The sequence below is a fragment of the Alligator sinensis genome, unplaced genomic scaffold (assembly GCF_000455745.1).
Source record: "Alligator sinensis unplaced genomic scaffold, ASM45574v1 scaffold104_1, whole genome shotgun sequence".
Lineage (NCBI taxonomy): Eukaryota > Metazoa > Chordata > Crocodylia > Alligatoridae > Alligator > Alligator sinensis.
Window position 1 is genome coordinate 4366962 of NW_005841867.1, and position 10089 is coordinate 4377050.

A 10089-nucleotide genomic window follows, 5' to 3' on the forward strand; every position below is an offset into this window, starting at 1 on the left:
ATCTGGAAGATGGGATGGATTGCATCCTCAGCAAGTTCACGGATAACATGGATAAGCTGTGGGATATAGTAGACACTCTGGAGGGTAGGGCTAGGATTCAGAGTGACCTAGATAAATTGGAAGATTGGGCCAAAAGATATGAGGTTCAACAAGGACAAGTGCAAAGTCCTGCACTTAGGATGAAAAAGTCCCAGATACTGCTATAGCCTGATGACTGACTGGCTAAGCAGCAGCTCTGCAGAAAAGGGCCTGGGGGGTTACAGTGAACAATAAGCCTTGTTGTGAAGAAGGCTAACAGCATACTGGGCTGCATTAGCAGGAGCATTGCCAGCAGATCGAGGGAAGTAATTATTCACTTCTATTCTGCACTGTTGAGGTCACATCTGGAGTACTATGTCCAGTTTTGGGGCCCCCCACTATAGAAAAGATGTGGACAAGTTGGACAGAATCCAGTGGAGGGCAATGAAAATGGTTAGAGGGCTGGGGCACATGACTTCTGAGGAGAGGCTGGGCTCATCTAGTCTGGAGAAGAGACGACAGAGAGGATTTTATAACAGCCTTCACCTGAAGAGTGTTTACAAAGAGAATGGAGCTAGACTGTTCTCAGTGGTGGCAGATGACAAAACAAGGAGCAATGGTCTCAAGTTGCAGCATGGAAGATTTTGGTTGGATATTGGGGAAAACTTTCTCACTAGGAGGGTTATGAAGCACTGGAACGGGTTACCTAGAGAGGCTGTGGAATCTCTATCCTTGGAGGTTTTTAAGTCCTGGGTGGACTGATTTGTTGGGGATGGTCCTGCTTTGAGCAGGGGGTTGGACTAGATGACCCCCTGAGGTCCCTTCCAACCCTAATTTTCTATGATTCTGTGATTCTATGATTCTGTGTGCAAGGCTTTCTCCTATGTGCCCCAAGGAATGCTGCCCAGTGCTGTTCATGTCACTTGCAATGCACACATTCTGTCCCTAGTAAGTAACATTTGGTGCACATAGTTTTTTGAGATGGATAGCCTGGTGTCTTTTTTCAAGAAAGCCTTCAAACACTGTCCAGGTCATAAGGTCTGGTTCAGGTGGGCCATCACCAGTCAAAATGGGGACTCATGTGCCACTGTGCTGCCGCCACCAGAGTCTGTGCTCACACAGTGGCATTCCTGTACAGCACAGTCTGTTACCACACCAAGCACATGCAGCACTATCAGCAGATTGTGAGTGAGGGTGCAGGGAGGCTGCTCCAATGCACTTGTAATTACATGTGTTGGAGCAGACTAATTAGCATGCTCCAGCAGCCTCTGCATCTTGTGTATCAGTGTCCCCACATTTCAAAATGGTGGTGGGGATACTTTAACTAAAGCTTGTTTGATGAGCTGTAGTTAAAGAGCCCCTGCTACCATTTTGAAGCATGGGGATGCCAATACACAAGACACTGCAGGCGCTTTAATTAGAACACCTCCCTCCCCACCTTTGGAGAAAGTGTAAAAATGCCCTGGAAATCACACCCAGCACACAGTGCATGCTCAAGCGTCGCAATCTCTTGGGGTGAGGTGACATTTATGGCTGACAATGCCACCCAGAGCTCTTGACCTGGTTTGAACCCTGGGAGGCTGTGGTTCACCACAGACACAATAAGGTGATAGACTTGATAAGCTGAGTCAAAGACAGAGCATCACAAGAATTGTCAGGTTGCCTTCATGAAAACCAGCACAGTAGGGAGTTCTTCTAGGCAATAGCTGTGAAGTTGAACCACTACTACAGATATGACCCATCACTGCCACCATGGTTCAGATAGCTGGCTGTCCCCTTCCTTAGTTCTGTTCACATTTTGGACCCCAACCAGGTGTCTCAGCTGAGTTGTGACCCTCAGTTGCTGAAAGCAATCCCATGATGGGATAAAGAGCATGACAATGAACATGCTGCCTACATGAACTTTGTGAAAGAGTGCCAGATGTCTGTGTCCGTGCCTGTGTTCTGAGACTCTGGGACTGGTTTCCAGTTTTATGCCCTGGCAGGATGCTACCTCATCATTCCAATGAACTAGGTGGATGCTGAGCATGCAATCTCAGTGTATTCACCCCACAGAGGAAGAGAATGCCTCCAGCCACTGTGTCTGGGTGCACCATGCTTGCATTTAATACATAGCCTTAACTGCCTGTCTTAAGGTTAACGTTCAGTTTCGGGAAAGTTCTTTTTATAATGTCCTTTAATATAGTGTATATATTTGGTATTAGTTACAATTCATGTGCACAGTACAGCTTTGTTTTCATAAACTATTTCAGTTTAGAGTTTGATTTAAGTGCTTAGATGGTATTATTTAATAAAGTGTATATAGGTTGGTATTACTTGCAATTCATGGTCTCCATTGATTTATTTTAATAGGATATTTCACTTTACATATTAATTAGGTGCTTAGACTGCTTAATAATAATGCAGCAATTAACGGCTTCTATGAGCTTTCCTGCCATGGAAAGCCATTAAGTGCTTCCTAGAGTGCTTGCTAACGTGGCAATTAATGGCTTTCCCAGGCTTGATCAGGTATCAAGCCTGGGAAAGCCATTAAACACATTCTAGACTGCTTGCTAACATGGCAATCCCCTGATCAAGCCCAGGGAAGGCATTAATTGACTCGTCATCAAGCAGTCTAGGACCCAGTTAATGGTTTCCTTGGGCTTGATCCCCTGATCAAACCCAGGAAAGCCATTAACTGCATCCTAACCTACTTAATAACATGGCAATTAATGGCTTCCATACGCTTAATCCCCTGATAAAGCCTTGGGAAACCATTAATTGCCCCGTTAATAAGCAAGCCCCAGTTTAGGGCCATCTGTCAATCTTCAGGGAGGGGTGGGACTTTCAGTGCCCCTCAGCCAATCAGAGGTGTGAGGGTTTGCTGAGCTCCACCATGAAATGGTGCCAGGACAGTGAAATTGGGAGGCAGCTGCCCTGAATTAGGTAGGTACCTAAATATGGAGCAAGAGCTTTAGCTGGTGCAAATCTGCACAATTCCACCCAAGTCAAGTTTTCCACAGGTCTAGCAGCACAAATGGGCTACATACCTGCCTTAAATAGTCACCTGGAGATTTTATCACTACCTTTGGAACTTATCATTTTTACCTGAATCTAAGACCATGATTTTAAATTTAAGATGACCCCCCTAATAATTAGATTCTATAAAAGAAAAATTATGTTTGTTATAATTTTCCATTTATAGACACTAATTATTGGAGGTCCATCTTAAATTTGTTGTCCTCACCACTGTGTTGGGGAAAGTAGTGACAGGGGGCAAGCAGCCTTTCCCCACCCCCCCATCTGACCCCCTGCCATTTTCCTCCCAAGTGGCTGCACCTACCAGTGCCTTCTCCCCGCATATGCCCCACTTCCCTCTGCCATGTGTCTTCCTCACCAGTACACAAGTCATCTTGAGCCATGCTGGCCCCAGCTAGGTAGTAGCAGTGGTGACAGCCTGAGCCCCAGCTCCAGCCCTGACAAGGGGCTAGTGGCAGCTGCAGCTCTGTCCCTCAGCCTGGGCCTGGATCAGGGCTGGATATGTAGCACCTCCAGGCTGGAACTCTAATCTAAGATAAAACATTTCTTTCCCCCAGATTGAATGGGGGAAAATAAAGACCTTCATTCTGGACTTGAGCAAATATAGTATATATTTAATTAAGTCAGTGGCAAAATAGCAAAATGATAGTAGCCTGTTCCAAAAATCCCAAGACAGGAGTGTGTTTAGTCTGTCATTGACATTATTTTGAAGAATGTCATGGTTCATGAAGTTCTAAACTCTCTTGATTCCCTGGGACTATTTAGATGCAACTGAGAGATGCCTTGGAGTATGTTACCTGTTACATTACATATAAGATTATGAGTTAGCAGCGGACAAATTACTGTCATCTCTGGCTAATCAAGCCTGTATATGCATATCTGTATGTCACTTATCATCACTGTACCTAACAACATGTAAGTGTGAGATCTCTAGAAATGTCAGTAGAAAAGCAGAACCTTTGTTTGGAGCATTTCAGCTAAAATGTCACCAGTACCCAAATGTTAAAGATAGTGTCTAATTTTGGAAAACATGGGGTGGATTTTCAAAACTAGACAAACAAAAATCCTGTTGAAGTCAATGGTATCAGATGCCATACAGCATCTCTGGCCCAAAGCTACAGAATTTGGGTACTCAGAAATCAACGGCAACCAAAATTAGAAGTCATTTTCAGAAGTAGTTCAGAGTAGGAAAGCTGCCAAAGAGGCAGAAATGCTACTTTATGATTTGTTATCAGAGTTACTCCTGTGGACATTATAAACCTTGCTCCCATTTTTGTTCTTTTTTTAAAAAATCATGCTTAAAAAGTCCTCTGTGTGATTCTAATTATAGCACTTTCCATGCTCAGTAGTTGGTTGTATTTAGCTTTTACTTATTGGCCTGCTTATTGACTTTTGGGGGAAGGAACGTTGAATCAGCAGGTGTACTTGTTAGATGACAGAAAGACCTGTCATCAGAGATCAGAATTTCTATTCTCTAGAAATGCAAATATTTTGAAATTCTCCCTTTCTCCTAAATTGGGACAAAAGTTAAAATAGAAAAATGTGAAACTGTCTTATTTGTTTTGGTATGACTTTAATCTGTGTTCCACTGAGCTGCTACACTGTTTCTTGGAAGTGGTCGTTTGAGTACCCTATATCCCATTTTTTCTCTGTGTTTACTTACAAGATGGATTAAATGTCCCTTGAATGCCTTGTGATCACACAACTTTCATGTTCAATCAGAAGGCAATTGTAGTGCATCATGAAGTTGTAGAGCCAGAGTTGCCAATTGTCTGTAAATTTACAGATAGTCAGTAAAAAAATCAGGCTAAAAATGGCATAAATCTATATAAACTTTGGGCTGTCTGTAAAAATGTTAAGCAGCCAGAGCTGATTGAAGATCTGTGGTGGGATAGCAGCTGGACACAGTGTGGAAGTACAAATGAAGCACAGCATTGCCACCTGGTGCCTAAGCTGAACTGCAGCACCTGGGAGGGAGCTCTTCACAGGGTTTGTAGACTCCTCCCTCAAGCCATGTGCTACTGCTGCCAATTTTTTCAGCTGCCTATAACACTGCTGGGTAACAGGTAAGCTTCTTTGGGGGTAAGGTTTGGAGGTAGGCAGTGGATAGCAGCATGATGCAGGGTGCAGTGGGGGTCACTAGGGTATAAACTGGATTGTCAGCACAAGATTTTATTTTACTGCAGCCTTTTTACAGGGTGACACTTCTTTAAAAACTAAATTTGAATTCATCTCTACTAAATGGGGCCTAGTTACAGGGTACAGCCTGGCAGAAGAGTTACATTTGCATTATGTAAAACATATATCAGTAAAAATGTTTGATTGTCAGTAAAAAGTTTGCAGATTTTCAGTAAAAAGAAAATTCTTGGATTGGCAACCCTGTGTAGTCTACCCAGAGAGTTTGGACCGCAGGAGACAATGAGGCACAAACTATAACTTATCTAAATGATTACCACAGTTCAGAAAGATAGAAATTAATTAAAAAATGACTTGAAACAAAACATGGGACTGGAAGAGATTTCCTGTTTCTATGAATCTGGTCTCTTACTGTTGCAAGCAATCACTTTATATAATCTTGTTCATAAATTTATGAGGCTTCAATTCAATTCAGTTAGACAAACCAAATATTTAGATTCAGGTTGGCCCAACCTGAAATAAAAAAAATTGTTTGGATTTCCCTAATAGAATAAAATGGAGAAATTAAAAAAGTCAAAATCTAAATGTTGTGGCAAAAAATTCAATTTGGCAGAAGTTGCATTTTCTGTAGAATATCAACTCATGGAAAATTCTTGCCTGGTTTTAATACCAAGTATTTTAGGTGCCTTTTGATCCCTTTGAAAAAGGAGAGATTAAAGGGACTGATGTATCAAATGAGAAGTTTTTTTAAATAATGTAGCTATGCTATAAGCACTGCAAAAATTACACAGTAGAAATACTAGTAAGAAGATGAGCAACAATACTACTACTGCTACTACTGATAATAATAATACTAATACTATGACTACTACTACTAAGTATAAGTGTTGTTGATGCTATCATCATCATTATACATTCATACTGAGATAATTAAAGCATGTAGGGCCTATCTCAGGTCCCTGTTCTGTGAGATAATGGAATGGAAATATAATCTAAATGTAATCCTGCAAACTAAAGCTATCTAAACAATGTTAAAATGATTCTACGTTGAAGATATATTGGCTGCATCTACATGAGATGCTTACTGTGCACTGTGCAGTAGCATCACTGGGCACGGACCATGATGCCATGCTACTGTGCAATAGTAACAAGCTACTGTTCAATAGTAATGAACTACTGTGCAGTAAGCATCACTAGGCAACAGTGCCAGAACGCTACTGCGCATTAATGCTGGTTGCTGTGCAGTCATTTAGTACTTGGTTATGCACTTGGTAACAACTGCACAGTGGTCATCTCATGTAGACTTGCCCACTCTAGTGTAACTAGATTGATTATTAAATAATTTTTGTTAAGCCAGTGCATTTTTCTACTACAGATTGGGCATGTCTACACATGCAATTAATGTGATTGAATAAACTCCGTCACAATTTGAGCTGGAGTAAACTAATTCAAACATCACTGTCTATATGTGCATTTAATGCAGTAATTTACTCCACTGTCAGATAGTATTAGTGTCTGACAGGACTATCTAATGGTGCAGAAAATTAGTCTATGCTCACTTATGCTCAGATTTACATGACCAAATTCATAGGTAATATGTAAGTAGGGGGTTAAACTGTGTGGTTATAATGAGATGTGAGTGCTACTTCCATTGATTTTATCACCACTGACTCTAAGAATTGTCTATTATTTGAATTACGGTAGTTAGCATATAACAGGGGAGAGAATTGAGCTCTAAAATGAGCCCAGTTTCTTCTAAACTTTTTGCAGGCAGAACTCTAGTTCAACCAGCAGCACCATGACTGTGTCCGCACCCAAAGTATCTCTGGAATCGCAGAACCCTCCTTTGTAGCAGTAGAGTTACTCTACCTCTGCTGAGGGGAGTGTGACTTCTGCTGACATCTGGCAGCTGGCATAAGGCACCTGTGGACACACCTGTTTCCTTTGGTGTCTGCTATAGTCTTGTCTAGATGGAGTCTAAGGTAATGTGTAGTATGTTACACTAGAGGATGGAAGCTACATTCTTAGAAGCTTAGACTTCCTTAAGATACTACCTCTGTCATTTGCCCCTGCTCTGTAAAAGTTGAAGCTGATAACCTGGAGAGTTCACATAGATAAACAGCTACCAGTAATCCCCAACTAGAGACATTACACTATGGAAATGGCATCACTGGTTTATTGCTCATTTGGATTAAAGAAATAATCCCTTTAAATGCCACCAAGACTTGGCAATCCCTTGAAAGTAAACTAAAGTATAACCTATGTGGTATTTGCTCTTTAAAAAACAGTATTATGATCTTTCTGATGATTTAATATTTTTTTTGTCTTCATGGGATAATTTCCTTTCAGGAATTGATTGTGTTATCAACTCATACCAGCAGTAATATTCCCTCACAAAAAAGTAAACAATATAAAAACCTTGATGATAAAGTCAGGTTTAGGAACATATAAAGGAGGGAATGTGTTTACCTAGACAAAATACAATTTTATTGCATACAAAAAAGACATTAGGATGTTAAGGTTCTGCCTTAAACCAACAAAACCTAGGTTAACTCAGAGGTGAGGTTATTTTCTCTTCTCTTAATTTGCTCCTTAACCATTTAAAGGAGGAAATTAAATATTGATGCAGTTTCATTTGTGGCATTCTTTGCACTCCTCTATATAAGTTTATTAAATCTAGTATGACAGTTAAGTTAGTTCAGCTCAGATACTACTATGATGGAGTAGTCCATATATAAAAACTGAATTTTTGAAATCTGTTCTTATGTGAAACGTATGTTAATATAAAGGGCATTTTGCCTGACCTAGGGCATCAGACAGCTAATCTGTTCTAGTTTTTTCTCTCTTTCACATACCACAGTAGCTCCTAATTCTCATGATCATTAGGCTTGATTGGGAAGCGGTTTCCTATCTCTCACAAGCAAGAAAAAGAAATAGCCCACCCCAAAATAGCCAACAGTTAAATTACTTTCTTGGAATATACAAAGGCCAAAGTTCAGTCCTACTCTGATTCAGACCTTGGACTTGAACATCAGTGTCCCACCTCTCAGGTGACAGTGCAAACTATCCAGTTGTTCACAGATAGGTCTCTGTGGCAGCTGTTTCAAGTTATATGGATCACAAAACATTCATTGGTGTAGATCTGAACACAGCGGAGGCTTCTGATCAAGGGACTATTCTTTGTTAAAGTGTGTCTTTCATTTTGACCAGAAATTCCATCTTCATCAAACTACCACACAATTCCCTGAAATTCCTCAAGAAGACTTTTCTAACATAAGCATAAAACTCAAAGCATTTTACACAAACCTTGCCTCAAAGTCCACTCAAAGTCCACTCCTCCACCTCCAAGTCCCTTAAAATAAAAGTAAATTAATGGAGATGACAGGGGGCATGCTCGGGGCCGGGCCTCAAGTCAGCTTGCCCCTCTGTCTATGTAGGGCAGGCCACCCAGTCTCACCTGCCATGGCTTGTTGTTCCATAAACTGGTGTAAAATGTGGGAGGCTGCCCAACTTTAATGCCCCAATGCCAGGGGGTGCTGTCCATGGCTCTGTACCATCCCTACACCATGTCCCATGCCTTGCAGATGGCATCCAGATTATTACAACTACTCCAGCTTAAGGCCAGGCTAAATTCAGTCCACTGTTGGGCCTCTCACACACTGTCCCCTTCTGGGCCCCATTCATACTGCCCTCCTCTCACTGGGGCCTCTTCTACTCCACTCTCTCTCATAGGGCCTCTTGCACACTGCTCTTCACTGGGCCACTCTCAACCTTCGCTGCTCCCTTGAGCAACCCCCTTGGGTCATCAGGCTTGGCTACTCTCATGCTGGCACTGTACACGCAGCCCTTCAGATCACTCGTTCTCCCCTACTCTACATGGCATAGTCCCTGTGCCTAACACTGGGCTGATTCTGCCCACTGCCCCTCCCTGGGTGACTTTCCACTTTTATATACTCATGGGGGTTGGCCCATGTGCTGCCCTTCAGGCTGCCCTTCAGCCCTAGTCAACACACCCCCGGTGCAGCCCTTCAGACTGGTCTTCAGTCCTACTCTACACCTTGCTTGTGCACAGTCCTTCAGGTTGTAATGATGCCCCCTACTCTGTGCAGGCCCACCATACATTACTGCCCCCTCTCTGGGGCCACTCTCCTGCCCTTTCTCTGTGGGTCATGTACTGACCCCTCACTGGGGCCTCTGGGGTCTTACGCACCTGTGGGGCTCAGGTGTCTATAGATGTGCCTGGTCCCCGTGCCTGTCCCTAAGCCTGGGTGATCCACCAGGATGAGGGGACTGAGGTTACAAAGTGCCCCTCCCCACCTTTCACTGGGGACGCAACTGGCTTGGCATTTCTGGGCAGTTCCCCCACCACGGGTACCCCCACCAGGCCATCCTTCCCCAGCAGGGTGCAGTTTTCAGTCATGGTGTCTATTTGGTGCTTCCTTGTTACTTTACTTTGTGTGGAAGTCTTTCAGTGCTATGATGATGGGTGGTGGCATGAAAGCTTAAGATCATGAGAATAATTCTAGTTTTATGCCAGGTTTGCACTGGTGCAAGTAAGAGAAGTCCTTCTATGCCTTTTATAGCTGAACCGATCTTTTTGTAATTTGGATTTCTGATTTATAACAAATGAGTACAAAGACATCTGGTCCTGTTTAAGTCAGACACTCTTATGCAGGGTGGATGTAAAATGCAAATTACATCAAATTACATTTAGACTTGTGCAAAGCAGTGGTTAATATATTACACAACTTTACATAGATGTAAACTCTACCAAGTATGAGGAAGTATCCCTGCTTTCTTATTGGTCACCTATAATTATACTTCTTGGTTCCAATTTTTAAAGCTATTTAGTATGAACTGTGAAGCAAGTTATAGGATTATATTAAATAATACATTAAAAGTTTGATTAATCAGGGA